This window comes from Bufo bufo, chromosome 6 (assembly GCF_905171765.1).
Source record: "Bufo bufo chromosome 6, aBufBuf1.1, whole genome shotgun sequence".
In the NCBI taxonomy this organism is placed as follows: Eukaryota; Metazoa; Chordata; class Amphibia; order Anura; family Bufonidae; genus Bufo; species Bufo bufo.
The window spans coordinates 9666200-9686175 of record NC_053394.1 but is presented as its reverse complement, the minus strand read 5'-3'; the positions used below and the strand labels follow the sequence as shown (position 1 = coordinate 9686175).

The 19976-nt window shown below is 45.0% G+C and overlaps 1 protein-coding gene across 1 annotated transcript in view; it reads left to right on the top strand.

Annotated features, from left to right (window-relative positions):
• The first annotated feature begins 13311 nt into the window (after positions 1–13311).
• Positions 13312–19976, top strand: part of ACSL5 (acyl-CoA synthetase long chain family member 5) — an 87642-nt gene continuing 80977 nt past the window's right edge. The window contains exon 1 of the mRNA XM_040437385.1: positions 13312–13432. The gene's annotated coding sequence lies outside the window, so the exon portion shown is untranslated. The remainder of the gene's footprint in view (positions 13433–19976) is intronic.

The window sequence follows — 19976 nt, the reverse complement described above, 5'->3', positions numbered from 1 at the left end:
CACCCACAAAATAGAAACAGCAGTACAGCCCACCCACAATAAATGGTTACTACACCTGAGCAAGGGATAAACTTGTCCTCCATGTCCATGTGCCTCACTACGGCTGTGTGGGGGACTAGTAGACTGCCTTGGTGGGTTGCTGAGTGGGCAGAGATCAGCGGTACTTTGCCCTGGTGCCAGCGCTACCACGGAAGAAGCCTGGTTGTAGCCTGGTTGTTGGAGGGGGAGACCGACTGTCTCCCCTTTAGATAAACCACCATGCTGCTGTGGGGGGAGACCGACTGTCTCCCCTTTGGCTAAACAACCCCGTTGCTGGGGGACAGGACCGACTGTCCCTACCCCCTGTGCTGTGAGTGCAGAGACCACGGTCCCATCTGCACGGTTGTGGGGCTTACTGTCTCCCCCTGGTACGTTAAGCTGCCGCTGGGGAATGGAGACTGGGCTCCCAATTCCCAACAAATCCTTCTGTGGCTGTGGGATGGATACTGGGTTCCCAATTCCCAACAACTCAATCTGCTGCTGGGGGACAGGACCGACTGTCTCTGCCCCCCGTAACTCAGCCTGCCGCTGGGAGATGGAGATTGGGCTCCCAATTCCCAATAAATCACATTGCCGCTGGGGAGAGGGGGTAGCAAGCTCCTCTCCCATACATACTTCCAGCCTCTGGGGAGGGAGACCGACTGTCTCCACTCCCAATACAGTGACCTGCTGCTGGGGAAAGGAGACTGGGCTCTCTATTCCCTGTAGGACACTCTGCCGCTGAGGGACAGGACCGACGTTACTTTGTAGCTTGCCACCAATTGTAACGGCATACAAGGGAATGCTCCAAACTCCCGAATGGAACCTCACGAATAGCTGCTAGCAGACGAATAGGAAACGCACCCAAGCGGCTTACACTCCTAGCAATCAGTCTCTAACAGCATACAGTGAATCACCCCCAAGAACGAGACGAGGCTCCGTGTTGAGGGTAAAGCAGTGGACAGCTAGAGCTGTGTGTTTATTGTTCTTATATAACATTGTTACACACTAGTACCACCCACAGGGTTTTGTAAAAACAACCAATAAACACGTACAATACAGTAAAACACTCCCACACAAAATCCTCCCCTCTGCCTGTGATACAATTACCTTACACAATGGGTTGATGTAATTATCACAGGCAGGAGAATACACAATGTCTTCTGCCCTGGAGACAACCGAGGAGTAATTCAATTATCTCTCAGGACAAAGGGAAATCGCCAATACACACGTGGAGACAATAGGACAGACATCACTACTCAAATATACAATGTCCCAACCATTACAGTAAACATAGACATTTAACATATTCAAAAATGGCACGAATTAGACCAGGGGTTCAAAAGTTAGTAAAAGTCCTTTGTGAACAAAGGGGGGGACAAGGGAGGGATGGGCGGAAGAGAGTGACAAAGGAGGGAGGGGGGACAAGGGAGGGAGGGGGGAAGAGAGTGACAAGGGAGGGAGGGGGGGAGAGAGTGACAAAGGAGGGAGGGGGGACAAGGGAGGGAGGGGGGGAAGAAAGTGACAAGGGAGGGAGGGGGGGAAGAGAGTGACAAGGGAGGGAGGGGGGGAGAAGAGAGTGACAAGGGAGGGAGGGGGGAGAAGAGAGTGACAAGGGAGGGGGGAGAAGAGAGTGACAAGGGAGGGAGGGGGGAGAAGAGAGTGACAAAGGAGGGAGGGGGGAGAAGAGAGTGACACGGGAGGGGGGAGAAGAGAGTGACAAGGGAGGGAGGGGGGAGAAGAGATTGACAAGGGAGGGAGGAGGGAGAAGAGAGTGACAAGGGAGGGAGGGGGAGAAAAGTGACAAGGGAGGGGGGAGAAGAGAGTGACAAGAGAGGGGGGAGAAGAGAGTGACAAGGGAGGGGGGGAGAAGAGAGTGACAAGGGAGGGGGAGAAGAGAGTGACAAGGGAGGGGGGAGAAGAGAGTGACAAGGGAGGGAGGGGGAAGAGGGAGAGTGACAAGGGAGGGGGGGGAAGAGAGCGACAAGGGAGGGAGGGGGGGAGAGAGTGACAAGGGAGGGGGGGGAGAAGAGAGAGACGAGGGAGGAAGGGAGAAGAGAGTGACAAGGGAGGGACGGGGGAGAAGAGAGTGACAAGGTGGTCCCCAGAGCCAGACCAAGAGCCAGACTGCAGCCAGAGACCAGATCATCTTATTGTCCTGGTGGTAAGTAGACAATGCATTATGTTTATTATTTAATTGTTTAGTTATTAATACTACATTGGAAACTAATTTACCTCACATTAAAAGGACACTATAGTCCCAGAACCAGTACAGTTAATGTAGTGGTACTGGTGTCTATAGCCTGTTCCTGCAGAGAACAGACACTGGGCAGTGCTGGTGGTAAAGGACACTATAGTGCCAGGAAAACAAACTCATTTCCCTGGCACTATATAGTTGTTAGGAGTGGGGCACCCTCGTGTCCCCCTCCCACTGGGCTGAAGGGGTTAAAACTCCTTCAGCCACTTACCTTTCTCCAGCGCCGGCACTGGGAACTCTTCTCCCCGATCCTCCTCTCTGCTGCACATGCGCACGCATTCAAAACTATGTTCCGCGTCTTCCCACTCTAATTTTCACAGTGAGAATCGCGGAAGCGCCTCTAGCGGCTGTCAGGGAGACGGCTACAAGAAGCTGGATTAACCCTAAGGGAAACATAGCAGTTCTTTTAATTTAAATGCTGAGAAAAGGGTGGAACATATGTGATGTCATGATATGGGCAGATCATCTGATAAAGGGGGGGGGAGGCAATTTTTATCTTGCCCAGGGCGGCAAAAATCCTTGCACCGGCCCTGCTTATCTTGTTTGGGGAATTTAGAGAATTTAAATTTGTTTAGATATTTTCAGTTGCATACAGCACTGTTAAGGGTAAGAAATGCTTCACTTTTGGATATAGACACCTCTTCACCACTTAATGGTTTGTTTGTAATTGTTGGTCATAAGGTTAAGATATCTCAACTATATAAAATGTTAATTAATGCACTTTTGTATAAGGTTGTTTCACTCGGCCAGAGGGCTTGGGAGTCTGATTGTCCAACGATTATAGCACAGTGTTGGGGAAATATATTTTCTCATTTAAAATTAGTTTCGTATAACTTTAATTACATTTTGATTCAATTTAATATTATGCAAAGAATTTATATTACCCCTATTTGCCTTAAAAAAATGTTGTTTACAAGATTCTTCAAACTGCCCTCGGTGTGATACACTGGAGGCAGATTTTTTGCACATCTTTTGGTTATGTCCAGGTCTGGGATTATACTGGGGTTCAATCCACAACTTTATTTCTCAAAAATTGGAGATAGAGATTCCCTTGTCACCTGAATTCTGGATATTAAGCAACTTTTTCAAGTTAAATTGCCATAAGCCCTGTAAAATCCGTTGGATAGGATTATTTTTTTGGCCAGACTCTTAATTAATCGGGTGTGGTTCTCTCGAAATAATCCAAGACTTAGAGAATGGTTATTTTTTAGTAAATAAAGTTAAGAGTTATGAGAAAATTTTGTATAACCAAAGGAATTCCACAGAAAAATGGCTTAATATATGGGGAAAGTGGAAATGGTAGGAATTTTTATTCTAACCCCTTATTTTTCTTCCCTCCTCTCCTTCCATCCTTTGGTTGTTTTTTTTTAAGGTTCTTTTTTTTTTATTATCTAGAATTATTGAGATGCTTTGCTAGGGTGGCTTTCTGGGGGTAGATAGGAATAGGAAGAAATGTATTTATGATGTTATTGTTAAACTTTTTGTAATTGCTTAAAATTGATATAATAAAAATATTTAAAAAAAGAAAAGGACCCATTGTTTAAATCATGTTTTTATGTTAAACATATTTTTTTTATTTTTTTTGGTGAGTTTCTAAAATTCTTCATCTATATAAAAAAAAAAAAAATTATGTAATCCTGCAGTTTTCACATTGGCCACTAGGCCTAAAATATGTAAAAGCGGTTATCTCAGATTACATGATAATTATATAGTATATATAGGGTCATTTTGGACGCGGTAATACTAAATATGTGAAGGAAATGTTATTTTTGCAATTTTTTTATGGAATAAAGTGCAATTTTTTCAATGGAATAAAGTGTACTTTTTTAACTTGGAGATTTTTTTTTTTAAATAAAAGATATATTTTTTTTAAACCAATTTCTAGTCCCACAAGAAGACTTCGACATGATCCTTTGATTGCTGATGTAGTACACTGTATTATACTGTCATTTGGATACTGACAGGCAGTCTATCAGGCTGTGTTTCTGGCACAGCTTGATATGCATACATTGCAGAAAGACCCCGGGTCCTTAATTAGGCCCCTGGCTGCAGTGTATAGACATGGGCACCCCTCAATCTCATTCAGCCCCCTCCCTCTACATCACTTACATGCCTAGGGGACATGCCTACGCAGCTAGGGGATTAACCTGCCCTGATCGGCAACTCTGCCAATCTAGGCCACTAGAGCAGGTCCCCAGCTGTCATATGAAGCCCATAAAAAGGCAGCAGCCTAGAACAAAGACTATTAATGACCGTTGTAGAAACATGTATCAGCAGTATTTAAGGGGTTAAAAGGTTGTCTCATCATAAGAACTTATTACCTATAGGTCATCACTAGCTGATCGGTAGGGGTCCGACTGCTGGGACCACCACCAATCATGTGGTCCTAGTGTCTCAGGAGTGATTGAAGCAATGGTTGCACTTGCATTCCGGTGCTCCATTTATTCTCTAGGGGGCTGCTGGAGGTAGCGCAGCGCTGATTGGTGGGAACCAAACATTCCAATCCTTCATCTTATTGAGCTAATGCTAATGCCGTTGATGCATCCAAGGTGCCGGATTACTGGAAACTTCAAACTATTAGATGTTCAGACTTGTACATGTGTAAAACTCAATGCAGATAGATATTTCTAAATATCTGACTATACCAATGATCCTGGAGCCTTGCAGTGGCATCCAGATACTAAAGTGAACCCAGACCAGACCTATTAGTCCTAGTGCAGAGTTTTACCACCCATCGAGGAAGACTTGGTCAGACCCATATTTGCATTTCCAGTCTGCTGCACATTTCACTTTGTTAATGCTCCTTTAGCATATTGTGACATTAAGCAGAAAATGAATCCATCAGAGCGGCCTTTAAACCTTCCTTCTATAATAGTAGTAGTAATCAAAGTACGGATGAGATAAAGCTCTTTCCACACGCTGAAAGGCTTCTTATCAGTCAATGGTTCCAAACTCTAATACTAGTCAGAAGCTGGAATGAGTAGAAACCTGCTCCCCACCCCAACAAGACACATCAAAGTCAGTCTGTTTCTGCATATAAATCTAAATCTTGAAAAAGTTGCACATTAGCAGCTAAAAAATGTCATATTTGTCATACACGCAAAAAATGTTTCCATGATTACAGGGAGTGCAGAATTATTAGGAAAGTTGTATTTTTGAGGATTAATTTTATTATTGAACAACAACCATGTTCTCAATGAACCCAAAAAACTCATTAATATCAAAGCTGAATATTTTTGGAAGTAGTTTTTAGTTTGTTTTTAGTTTTAGCTATTTTAGGGGGATATCTGTGTGTGCAGGTGACTATTACTGTGCATAATTATTAGGCAACTTAACAAAAAACAAATATATACCCATTTCAATTATTTATTTTTACCAGTGAAACCAATATAACATCTCAACATTCACAAATATACATTTCTGGCATTCAAAAACAAAACAAAAACAAATCAGTGACCAATATAGCCACCTTTCTTTGCAAGGACACTCAAAAGCCTGCCATCCATGGATTCTGTCAGTGTTTTGATCTGTTCACCATCAACATTGCGTGCAGCAGCAACCACAGCCTCCCAGACACTGTTCAGAGAGGTGTACTGTTTTCCCTCCTTGTAAATCTCACATTTGATGATGGACCACAGGTTCTCAATGGGGTTCAGATCAGGTGAACAAGGAGGCCATGTCATTAGATTTTCTTCTTTTATACCCTTTCTTGCCAGCCAAGCTGTGGAGTACTTGGACGCGTGTAATGGAGCATTGTCCTGCATGAAAATCATGTTTTTCTTGAAAGATGCAGACTTCTTCCTGTACCACTGCTTGAAGAAGGTGTCTTCCAGAAACTGGCAGTAGGACTGGGAGTTGAGCTTGACTCCATCCTCAACCCGAAAAGGCCCCACAAGCTCATCTTTGATTATACCAGCCCAAACCAGTACTCCACCTCCACCTTGCTGGCGTCTGAGTCGGACTAGAGCTCTCTGCCCTTTACCAATCCAGCCACGGGCCCATCCATCTGGCCCATCAAGACTCACTCTCATTTCATCAGTCCATAAAACCTTAGAAAAATCAGTCTTGAGATATTTCTTGGCCCAGTCTTGACGTTTCAGCTTGTGTGTCTTGTTCAGTGGTGGTCGTCTTTCAGCCTTTCTTACCTTGGCCATGTCTCTGAGTATTGCACACCTTGTGCTTTTGGGCACTCCAGTGATGTTGCAGCTCTGAAATATGGCCAAACTGGTGGCAAGTGGCATCTTGGCAGCTGCACGCTTGACTTTTCTCAGTTCATGGTCAGTTATTTTGCGCCTTGGTTTTTCCACACGCTTCTTGCGACCCTGTTGACTATTTTGAATGAAACGCTTGATTGTTCGATGATCACGCTTCAGAAGCTTTGCAATTTTAAGAGTGCTGCATCCCTCTGCAAGATATCTCACTATTTTTGACTTTTCTGAGCCTGTCAAGTCCTTCTTTTGACCCATTTTGCCAAAGGAAAGGAAGTTGCCTAATAATTATGCACACCTGATATAGGGTGTTGATGTCATTAGACCACACCCCTTCTCATTACAGAGATGCACATCACCTAATATGCTTAATTGGTAGTAGGCTTTCGAGCCTATACAGCTTGGAGTAAGACAACATGCATAAAGAGGATGATGTGGTCAAAATACTCATTTGCCTAATAATTCTGCACTCCCTGTAGATTTGAATATTAGAGCATTGGAGTGGTTCCTGCTCCCTGGAGAGGAGGAAAACGCAGGCTACAGGTAAAAGAAGAGACTTGTAGAAATAGAAAATGTAACAAACAGTAGCTTCAGCCTAACATTATACTTTATGGACTAAGTGGGGACCCCATTGAAGGACCCTAGGTAGGACAAAGTCTTTAACACCCATAGCTTTACTGACTATGCACAAGAACAAAGAAAATTACTCCTACCCATACAATTACCCCAATACTCCTTCCTGATCACTGCACGGGTCACAGAGCATGCCTACAAAACTTTCCCATATGAGTCAATGGGATCAGCTGCTGTCCATTGTGTCTATAGCCCATGTAGCTGCTCTTAAAAAAAACATTTAAAAAAAAATATGCTTTACATAAAAATATGATTTAAACAATAGATCATTTTCTGAAGACACATTCCATTTAAGAACTGTTAAGGACCCCTCTATAGAACATTGTTGTACTTTCTGCCATCTGAAAAGGAGCAATAATCAGGCTACTTATACAAATATAATATATAAAAAGATACTAGACAGTGGCTTCATCACAACATTGGAATGAGTGGGGACCCCATTGCAGGACCTCAAGTAATATAGTTAACAGAAAGAAGGGTTGAAAATCGTTTTCTGCCCCCTAGAAATGAGGAAAAATCTGGTTCAAAATGAAAGAAGAAACTGGTACAAATGTAACAAATAAAAAAAGAATATACTGTCTTCGTCACATTATACTGTATGGTCACAATATTTTAATATATAATAGACAGTAGCTTCATCATGGACTGAGTGAAGACCCCACTGCAGGACCTCAAGTACTAAAATTAACAGGCACCAGGACAGAGGACATAAGACAACATGGAAACTGTGTGGTGGAGAGATCCAGATTCCTGAGGGCATGGGACAATTTGCCCCGTTCTATAGTCTGGCATTGTCTTCAATGTGGCAGAAGATCCATCTATCTTTTCCTGTAGGTTGATACAATAGCCATCAGTCAAAATAAGTAAAGTTTGCTGCCTCATCTGTGGAAAACCACTGTCTGGCCATTAGATAGGACAGCCCCGGGCCCCGTGGGTGGAGCGGCTCCTACACCTACCACTCACTGTTTACATACACCAAGGCTATAGTAGATTACTGGAATTTGGTAGAACTTTAACCGTAAACTGTTCCCTGCATCTACAATACCTGAAAACTATTCTTTACCGATTCCCCTATACACATGCATGCACGGCAGAGTGTGCATGTGTTTTTAATGGAGATGGGGAATAGGCTGCTGCCTCCCTTTATTCACAGGATAATAAAAAGTTTTACAACTTTTGTTTTTAAATTCTTCGCTACTTTAAAAATTTCTGTTTGCTGTCAGTGAATGGAAATGATCTGGCTGAAAACCTGCACATGGCAAATATTTGTCATAGTAGAGCATTTGTAACAATTGCATCCAGTCTCCACAGTCTTCTGTCGGCAGCACGACCACTGGATGAGGAGGACTATGGAGCAGGTACAGATGCCCCCTTGTTTGTCCTTAGGGCCCCTCAGCTGGCTGTGTCCCCTTCTGTGCTGGACATGTAACACGTCGGTGTCCCATTAATCCTCTGATCTTATCAGAATTGACACAGAATCTGGATAGCGAAGCGTTTCGCTGCCGCTTATCTTGCGTTTGTCATTGACCTTTCCCCTGGTGACCCAAGGAGATGTGACTCGTTGGAAGCGATAGTTAGTGCACAGATTAATTTAAAGTCACAACGTGTAACGCAAGGGTCTATGTCACAATGTACCACCCCTTATACACCTCTATAGTGTCACTTATCCTATAGGGTCCTTGCAGTGTCCCATTCATCTCCCTGCATCTTCCATAGGCAGACTGTAGACAATTTATGGCAGCCTGCAGTCTGCAGTGATGGGGTGCAAGGGAATTAGAACCCAATAGTCCTACATCCTTATCACAGGATTACCCCTACAAGTGACAGGAGCAAATCTGGTAGTAATATCAGTGGGGGAGTGCAATGTATGCATTTCTGTAATAACAAAATGGGAGGGGGGGGGGGGGGGCGCGTAATAACAAGGAAATCCCCTGAAGATTAAACATATTGAAATCCTGCAATGTTGTGCACCCCCAGTCCTGTCCCCTCTCCATGACAGCCTACTGGCAGGATCAGCCTATGCACCGCTTGTACTGTTAGTAGTCTGTTATCACATAGGTCTGCATAAGAGCTGCATACACAAAACTGTAGTTTTTTCTTTAGCATTTTAGATTAATTCGAGCAATAAAAAAAAGTTTGTAAAAGTATACACATGCTTTAATGTAACAACAGGGACATTTTGGCAGACAATGTAACAAGAAGACCAGCGGTCATTACAGATCATAGCCCTGGATCCCACCCTTCTATATATATGTGTAGTGTCCCACTACGTAAGGGTGGGCACTACACAACGGTCAATTGGGCCACGTTGTTCTCCACCTCCTGTGGAACATGGTTATTGTATTTTATATTGCATTTTAATGTATATTGTCATGTTATTTATGTTATCTCCTGTGTATCAGGCCTGTCGGGGTGTAGTTCCTCCTCCTAGACAGTAGAACCCCCTAGTATAAATAGCCAGGTCCAGACCAGAGAGAGTTAGGGCTCTTTCACACTTGCGTTGTTCTGTTCCGGCATAGAGTTCCGTCGTCGGGGCTCTATGCCGGAAGAATCCTGATCAGGATTATCCCCATGCATTCTGAATGGAGAGAAATCCGTTCAGGATGCATCAGGATGTCTTCAGTTCCGGACCGGAACGTTTTTTGGCCGGAGAAAATACCACAGAATGCTACGCTTTTTGCTCCGGCCAAAAATCCTGAACACTTGCCGCAAGGCCGGATCCGGAATTAATGCCCATTGAAAGTCATTAATCCGGATCCGGCCTTAAGCTAAACGTCGTTTCGGGGCATTAACGGATCCGACGTTTAGCTTTTTCTGAATGGTTACCATGGCTGCCAGGATGCTAAAGTCCTGTTTGCCATGGTAAAGTGTAGTGGGGAGCGGGGGAGCAGTATACTTAACTTACCGTCCGTGCGGCTCCCGGGCGCTCTGACGTCATTCTGGAGCGCCGTGGGAGCCGCACGGACGGTAAGTATACTGCTCCCCCGCTCCCCACTACTACTATGGCAACCAGGACTTTAATAGCGTCCTGGCTGCCATAGTAACACTGAACGCATTTTGAAGACGGATCCGTCTTCAAATGCTTTCAGTTCACTTGTGGTGTTACGGATCCGGCGGGCACCTCCGGCAAATGGAGTACACGACGGATCCGGACGACGCAAGTGTGAAAGAGGCCTTAGTCAGAGTTGAGTTGAGTGTTCAGAAGCCAAGTTTGCACCTTAGCCAGAGAGTAGCTGAGGAGCAGCCTCTGACATGCAGCTAGATAGCCCAGGCTTCTAGCTTGCCACCAGGAGAAGAGGTTACCTCCTGAGAAACCTGAAGTTCCTAGGAGAGTACAGAGCAGAGCCATTATTCCAGCCAGACAGAGAGCTGAAGGGCAGCAGGATATATTCAAAGCAAGGAGTCATATGCGAGAGGAAGTTTTCCCTAACCATAGATAAAGCCAGCAATAGGGCATACGGGCCTTGGGATAAAGACAGACAGGATTCTGAGGAAAAGTGCTGCCTGATCTGTAAGTGTTTTAACCCTCTGAGTATCTTGCAAGAAGATTTTACCTGCCAATTGATGTAAAGCCTGCATGTGACTACTTCTTACATATGGAACTCTGACCAAAGACTGTAAATAGTTAACTGTTTCAGTAAAAGGAAGTTTTGGTTCACTGCAACTTGTGTTCCTCACTTATTACTACCTTAAATCGGTGTGCCACCGTTACCGGCACTGGCGTCACGAATTTTAAGGGATCTTGCCACAGGCACACTAAACTTACAACACCCAGGGCACCTCACCTACCACCTGGCCTGGTCCCTATACACAGAGAGTGCCCCAGAGGATCCATGTGCAAACCTCTCGATCACTGCTGTACGCTTGCCCAGGTTATAAAAAAAACTGTGAGTACCAAGAGCAACCCTCGTTCTGCCTATTAACCGTGACCTCACACTCGCTCACCCTGCAGGGCTGCGTACTGCATATTTTGGCGTCACGAACAGGATTTATGGATTATTCCTGCGCCATTGTGGAATTTAAACTGTGTGCCATTATTGCCTATAAAGTGATAAACTTATAGCCTATTAACCGTGACCTCACCCTGCAGGGCTGCGTACTGCATATGTATACACATATATTTATATCCCACCCTCTACACATACAGTTGTGTTCAAAATAATAGCAGTGCGTTTAGAAAAGTGAATAAAGCTCAAAATCCTTCTAATAGCTTTTATTTCCATACACACAAACGCATTGGGAACACTGCACATTCTAATCCAAATCAAAACATGAATAAAAATATATAAAATTTGTGTTGTTCCTCTAAAAAAAATTGAAGAAAAGCGAATATTAGACTGTTCAAAAAAAATAGCAGTGTTTGTCTTCTTCTTTACAAACTCAAACATTCACTCTATAAACTGAGAAATGTCTGTAGATTTTCTTTCCTCTGAATCCCGTCACTAATACTCAGTTGTATAACCGCCGTTTCTGAGAACTGCTGGACGTCTGTGCTGCTCGGAGTCACCAGGTATTCCAGCCCCGGAGGATCGGACTACATTCTTCTCTATTTCTTGGTTTTGCCTGAGAAACTGCATTTTTGATGTCACCCACAAGTTTTCTATTGGATTAAGATCCTGGGATTGGGCCGGCCGCTCCATGACGACAATCTTGTTGGTCTGGAACCGAGATGTTGCCCGTTTACTGGTGTGTTTGGGGTCATTGTCTTGTTGGAACACCCATTTCAAGGGCATTTCCTCTTCAGCATAAGGCAGCATGACCTCTTCCAGTATTCTGATGGATTCAGACTGATCCATGATCCCTGGTCTGCGATAAATAGGCCCAACACCGTAGTATGAGAAACATCCCCATATCACGATGCTTGTCCACCATGCTTTACTGTCTTCACAGTCTACTGGGGCTGAATTCAGTGTTTGGGGGTCGTCTGACAAACTGTCTCCGGCCACTAGACCCAAAAAGAACAATCTTACTTCCATCAGTCCACAGAAGGTCTCTTCAGGCCGGTCAATGTGCTCTTTGGCAGATTGTAAGCTCTTCAGCACACGTCTTTTTCCAACAGTGGGACTTTGCGGGGGCTTCTTGCAGATCGCTTGGCTTCACATAGGGGTCTTCTGATTGTAACAGGACTCACAGGTGACTTTACACCTTCTTTCATCTTCCTGGAGTCCTTGCCATTTTGGCTTTTCTTCTATCCATTCGAATGGTAGTTTTTCGCTTTCTTCCGCGTCTTTCAGGTTTTGGTTGCCATTTTAAAGCATTTGCAATCATTTTAGCCGAGCAGCCGATCATTTTCTGCACTTCTTTATATGTTTTCCCCTCTCCAATCAACTTTTTAATCAAGGAACGCTGTTCTTCTGAACAATGTCTGGAACGACCCATTTTCCTCAGAATTTCAGAGAGAAATGCACTGTAACCAGCAGGTACAACATTTGCTGCCTTCCTTCCTTAAATAAGGGCAATAATTGCCACCTGTTTTTCAAAGAATGAATGACCTCACTCATTGAACTGCACGCTGCTATTATTTTGAACATGTCCCTTTCAATAAGTGATTGAATTACAGAGAATCAGCAGCATGCATGTTATCCTACGGGGTTGAACATGATCTCTCCCCACGTTGTTTTCTGCTGCGTAAATAATGTTATGTTGCGGATTTCCTGGGTGAGAATCCATTCAATTCAATGGGAAACTGATTGTGCTGTGGGAAGTAAGTATTGTATGACGGTACTATTTGGCATTGTATTGGAGTATTATTTAGCATTACATTGCGATATTGTTTGAGATGATTGTATGACAGTATTGTTTGGCAGTATTGTATAGAAGTATTATTTAGCCTGGTATGGCAGTATTGTGGGAGCATAGTATGGCAGTATTATTTGGCATTGCATGGAAGTCAATGCTAACAGAGGGACGTGGTCCAGAGCGGGGGCACCCTGTAGTAACCCAGCATGTGGGAGTACATTCCCTATAGCAGACAATCAGGTGCTCAGTTTAGCACTTTTGAATATTCCCATCTCACTTGCAAATCCCCCGCACAGGTGACTGCACCCAGCCTTCCCAGAATTAAACTAGCAAATCTGGTGTCCGGGCCCTGTGCTGGGGGCCAGCACCTCCATAGGTTCACTCTGCCATCATGCATTATTTAGAGACAGACGGATCTACCTTTGAACCGATTGCAGCCAAGGTTCAAAGATTAGACCCAAGTGCAATGTGCGGCTTTTATTAGAGCTGCCCCGGGGATGAGACCAGGACAGTTCCTCGCAGGGACTTGTGCAGATACCAGCCGGTGCCAGGCTCCTGTATGAGAGACTTCAAGGAGGTAAGAGGGAGAGCTGGGAAGGCAGGAGGGCTTTTGTGAAACTACAACTCCCAGCATGTCCTGACAGCCACAAGCTGGTACTGGTAGTGGCTGCAAACCACTGCTGCAGGGTTTGAATGAGGATCCAGCCTGGCAGAGGTGAGACCCAGGTACCTGTCAGTATATGGCGACCCCCTCCCATACAGGATCTATAGGGAAACTGCATCGCCTCTGCTGGTCTCCTGCATTACAAGAGGGGCATGACCTGGCGGCATTATGAATGTCGGGACACGTTTTCTCCACTTCACGCCATTCAGAAGTAGGAAGGAGTAACAGACCTTGGGTTTTGCCCATTGGCTTCCAAACAAATGCCATGGGGCTATGCAGCTTAAGGTGCACCCTCTAGTGCAATACCAACGGGGGAGCAATCACATAGGGATGCACTGAGACTGCACATTGTAGTACAAAATGATGTGCATTTTTGGAATGATCTCTTCAATGAATGTTCAGGGCATAGGATGCTGAGCTGAGAGGAGCTGCTTGCAGGGTGTTCACACTGTACAACTGCTGCAGAAGCTCCTGCCTGGAGGGAACAAACCAGCGACTACAGGGTTAAATACCTATTTTAATTTCTTGACCCTCCAAAGTAAAAGACAGGAAATCTGCAGCATTCACAGTCCACGTTGTGAGGACCCTGCAAACAGCTCCTCATATCTCAGCTTCCTGGACTCCTCCTGAATATTATATATTATCTTTATATTATAAATTAACTTGTCACTATGAGGTGGATGCGATTGTATCATACATCATACATGTGGGGAGCAGAGCTCAGTGGCTGCGCAGTATACATGTGACTAACCTCCACCTCCTATATGTAATTCTATATGTGGGGAGCAGAGCTCAGCGGCTGCGCAGTATACATGTGATTCACCTCCACCTCCTATATGTAATTCTATATGTGGGGAGCAGAGCTCAGTGGCTGCACAGTATACATGTGATTCACCTCCACCTCCTATATGTAATTCTATATGTGGGGAGCAGAGCTCAGCGGCTGCGCAGTATACATGTGATTCACCTCCACCTTCTATATGTAATTCTATATGTGAGGAGCAGAGCTCAGCGACTGCGCAGTATACATGTGATTCACCTCCACCTCCTATATGTAATTCTATATGTGGGGAGCAGAGCTCAGTGGCTGCACAGTATACATGTGATTCACCTCCACCTCCTATATGTAATTCTATATGTGGGGAGCAGAGCTCAGCGGCTGCGCAGTATACATGTGATTCACCTCCACCTCCTATATGTAATTCTATATGTGGGGAGCAGAGCTCAGTGGATGCGCAGTATACATGTGATTCACCTCCACCTCCTATATGTAATTCTATATGTGGGGAGCAGAGCTCAGCGGCTGCGCAGTATACATGTGATTCACCTCCACCTCCTATATGTAATTCTATATGTGGGGAGCAGAGCTCAGTGGCTGCGCGGTATACATGTGATTCACCTCCACCTCCTATATGTAATTCTATATGTGGGGAGCAGAGCTCAGCGACTGCGCAGTATACATGTGATTCACCTCCACCTTCTATATATAATTCTATATGTGGGGAGCAGAGCTCAGCGGCTGCGCGGTATACATGTGGTTCATCTCCACCTTCTATATGTAATTCTTTATGTGGGGAGCAGAGCTCAGTGGCTGCGCAGTATACATGTGATTCACCTCCACCTCCTATATGTAATTCTATATGTGGGGAGCAGAGCTCAGTGGCTGCGCAGTATACATGTGATTCACCTCCACCTCCTATATGTAATTCTATATGTGGGGAGCAGAGCTCAGCGGCTGCGCAGTATACATGTGATTCACCTCCACCTCCTATATGTAATTCTATATGTGGGGAGCAGAGCTCAGCGACTGCGCAGTATACATGTGATTCACCTCCACCTTCTATATATAATTCTATATGTGGGGAGCAGAGCTCAGCGACTGCGCAGTATACATGTGATTCACCTCCACCTCCTATATGTAATTCTATATGTGGGGAGCAGAGCTCAGCGGCTGCGCAGTATACATGTGATTCACCTCCACCTCCTATATGTAATTCTATATGTGGGGAGCAGAGCTCAGCGGCTGCGCAGTATACATGTGATTCACCTCCACCTCCTATATGTAATTCTATATGTGGGGAGCAGAGCTCAGCGACTGCGCAGTATACATGTGATTCACCTCCACCTTCTATATATAATTCTATATGTGGGGAGCAGAGCTCAGCGGCTGCGCGGTATACATGTGGTTCATCTCCACCTTCTATATGTAATTCTTTATGTGGGGAGCAGAGCTCAGCGGCTGCACAGTATACATGTGATTCACCTCCACCTCCTATATGTAATTCTATATGTGGGGAGCAGAGCTCAGCGACTGCGCAGTATACATGTGATTCACCTCCACCTCCTATATGTAATACTATATGTGGGGAGCAGAGCTCAGCGACTGCGCAGTATACATGTGATTCACCTCCACCTTCTATATATAATTCTATATGTGGGGAGCAGAGCTCAGCGGCTGCACGGTATACATGTGATTCACCTCCACCTCCTATATGTAATTCTATATGTGGGGAGCAGATCTCAGTGGATGCGCAGTATACATGTGACTCACCTCCACCTCCTATATGTGGGGAGCAGAGCTCAGTGGATGCGCAGTATACATGTGGTTCATCTCCACCTTCTGTATGTAATTCTTTATGTGGGGAGCAGAGCTCAGCGGCTGCGCAGTATACATGTGACTAACCTCCACCTTCTGTATGTAATTCTATATGTGGGGAGCAGAGCTCAGCGACTGTGCAGTATACATGTGATTCACCTCTACCTCCTATATGTAATTCTATATGTGGGGAGCAGAGCTCATCGGCTGCGCAGTATACATGTGATTCACCTCCACCTCCTATATGTAATTCTATATGTGGGGAGCAGAGCTCAGCGACTGCGCAGTATACATGTGATTCACCTCCACCTTCTATATATAATTCTATATGTGGGGAGCAGAGCTCAGCGGCTGCGCGGTATACATGTGGTTCATCTCCACCTTCTATATGTAATTCTTTATGTGGGGAGCAGAGCTCAGCGGCTGCGCAGTATACATGTGACTAACCTCCACCTTCTGTATGTAATTCTATATGTGGGGAGCAGAGTTCAGCGGCTGCGCAGTATACATGTGATTCACCTCCACGTTCTGTATGTAATTCTATATGTGGGGAGCAGAGCTCAGCGGCTGCGCAGTATACATGTGATTCACCTCCACCTCCTATATGTAATTCTATATGTGGGGAGCAGAGCTCAGCGGCTGCTCAGTATACATGTGATTCACCTCCACCTTCTGTATGTAATTCTATATGTGGGGAGCAGAGCTCAGCGGCTGCGCAGTATACATGTGATTCACCTCCACCTTCTATATGTAATTCTATATGTGAGGAGCAGAGCTCAGCGGCTGCGCAGTATACATGTGATTCACCTCCACCTTCTGTATGTAATTCTATATGTGGGGAGCAGAGCTCAGCGGCTGCGCAGTATACATGTGATTCACCTCCACCTTCTGTATGTAATTCTATATGTGGGGAGCAGAGCTCAGCGGCTGCGCAGTATACATGTGATTCACCTCCACCTTCTATATGTAATTCTATATGTGGGGAGCAGAGCTCAGCGGCTGCGCAGTATACATGTGATTCACCTCCACCTCCTATATGTAATTCTATATGTGGGGAGCAGAGCTCAGCGACTGCGCGGTATACATGTGATTCATCTCCACCTTCTATATGTAATTCTTTATGTGGGGATCAGAGCTCAGCGACTGCGCAGTATACATGTGATTCACCTCCACCTTCTATATGTAATTTTTTATGTGGGGATCAGAGCTCAGCGACTGCGCAGTATACATGTGATTCACCTCCACCTTCTATATGTAATTCTATATGTGGGGAGCAGAGCTCAGCGGCTGCACAGTATACATGTGATTCACCTCCACCTTCTATATGTAATTCTATATGTGGGGAGCAGAGCTCAGCGACTGCGCAGTATACATGTGATTCATCTCCACCTTCTATATGTAATTCTATATGTGGGGAGCAGAGCTCAGTGGCTGCGCAGTATACATGTGATTCACCTCCACCTCCTATATGTAATTCTATATGTGGGGAGCAGAGCTCAGCGGCTGCACAGTATACATGTGATTCACCTCCACCTTCTATATGTAATTCTATATGTGGGGAGCAGAGCTCAGTGGATGCGCAGTATACATGTGATTCACCTCCACCTCCTATATGTAATTCTATATGTGGGGAGCAGAGCTCAGTGGCTGCGCAGTATACATGTGATTCACCTCCACCTTCTATATGTAATTCTATATGTGGGGAGCAGAGCTCAGCGGCTGCGCAGTATACATGTGATTCACCTCCACCTCCTATATGTAATTCTATATGTGGGGAGCAGAGCTCAGCGGCTGCGCAATATACATGTGATTCATCTCCACCTCCTATATGTAATTCTATATGTGGGGAGCAGAGCTCAGCGACTGCGCAGTATACATGTGATTCACCTCCACCTCCTATATGTAATTCTATATGTGGGGAGCAGATCTCAGTGGATGCGCAGTATACATGTGATTCACCTCCACCTTCTATATGTAATTCTATATGTGGGGAGCAGAGCTCAGCGGCTGCACAGTATACATGTGATTCACCTCCACCTCCTATATGTAATTCTATATGTGGGGAGCAGATCTCAGTGGATGCGCAGTATACATGTGATTCACCTCCACCTCCTATATGTAATTCTATATGTGGGGAGCAGAGCTCAGCGGCTGCGCAGTATACATGTGACTCACCTCCACCTCCTATATGTAATTCTATATGTGGGGAGCAGAGCTCAGCGACTGCTCAGTATACATGTGACTCACCTCCACCTCCTATATGTAATTCTAAATGTGGGGAGCAGAGCTCAGCGACTGCGCAATATACATGTGATTCACCTCCACCTCCTATATGTAATTCTATATGTGGGGAGCAGAGCTCAGCGGCTGCGCAGTATACATGTGATTCACCTCCACCTCCTATATGTAATTCTATATGTGGGGAGCAGAGTTCAGCGGCTGCGCAGTATACATGTGATTCACCTCCACCTCCTATATGTAATTCTATATGTGGGGAGCAGAGCTCAGCGGCTGCGCAGTATACATGTGATTCATCTCCACCTTCTATATGTAATTCTATATGTGGGGAGCAGAGCTCAGCGACTGCGCGGTATACATGTGATTCATCTCCACCTTCTATATGTAATTCTATATGTGGGGAGCAGAGCTCAGCGGCTGCGCGGTATACATGTGATTCACCCCCACCTCCTATATGTAATTCTATATGTGGGGAGCAGAGCTCAGCGGCTGCGCAGTATACATGTGATTCACCTCCACCTCCTATATGTAATTCTATATGTGGGGAGCAGATCTCAGTGGATGCGCAGTATACATGTGATTCACCTCCACCTCCTATATGTAATTCTATATGTGGGGAGCAGAGCTCAGCGGCTGCACAGTATACATGTGATTCACCTCCACCTCCTATATGTAATTCTATATGTGGGGAGCAGATCTCAGTGGATGCGCAGTATACATGTGATTCACCTCCACCTTCTATATGTAATTCTATATGTGGGGAGCAGATCTCAGTGGATGCGCAGTATACATGTGATTCACCTCCACCTCCTATATGTAATTCTATATGTGGGGAGCAGAGCTCAGCGACTGCGCAGTATACATGTGATTCACCTCCACCTCCTATATGTAATTCTATATGTGGGGAGCAGAGCTCAGCGGCTGCGCAGTATACAGTGGGGGAAATAATTATTTGACCCCTCACTGATTTTGTAAGTTTGTCCAATGACAAAGAAATGAAAAGTCTCAGAACAGTATCATTTCAATGGTAGGTTTATTGTAACAGTGGCAGATAGCACATCAAAAGGAAAATCGAAAAAATAACTTTAAATAAAAGATAGCAACTGATTTGCATTTCATTGAGTGAAATAAGTATTTGAACCCTCTAACAAAAAAAGACTTAATACTTGGTGGAAAAACCCTTGTTTGCAAGCACAGAGGTCAAACGTTTCTTGTAATTGATGACCAAGTTTGCGCACATTTTAGGAGGAATGTTGGTCCACTCCTCTTTGCAGATCATCTCTAAATCCCTAAGGTTTCGAGGCTGTCTCTGTGCAACTCTGAGCTTGAGCTCCCTCCATAGGTTTTCGATTGGATTAAGGTCCGGAGACTGACTAGGCCACTCCATGACCTTAATGTGCTTCTTCTTGAGCCACTCCTTTGTTGCCTTTGCTGTATGTTTTGGGTCATTGTCGTGCTGGAACACCCATCCACGACCCATTTTCAGTTTCCTGGCAGAGGGAAGGAGGTTGTCGCTCAGGATTTCACGATACATGGCTCCGTCCATTTTCCCGTTTATGCGAATAAGTTGTCCTGTGCCCTTAGCAGAAAAACACCCCCAAAGCAAAATGTTTCCACCCCCAT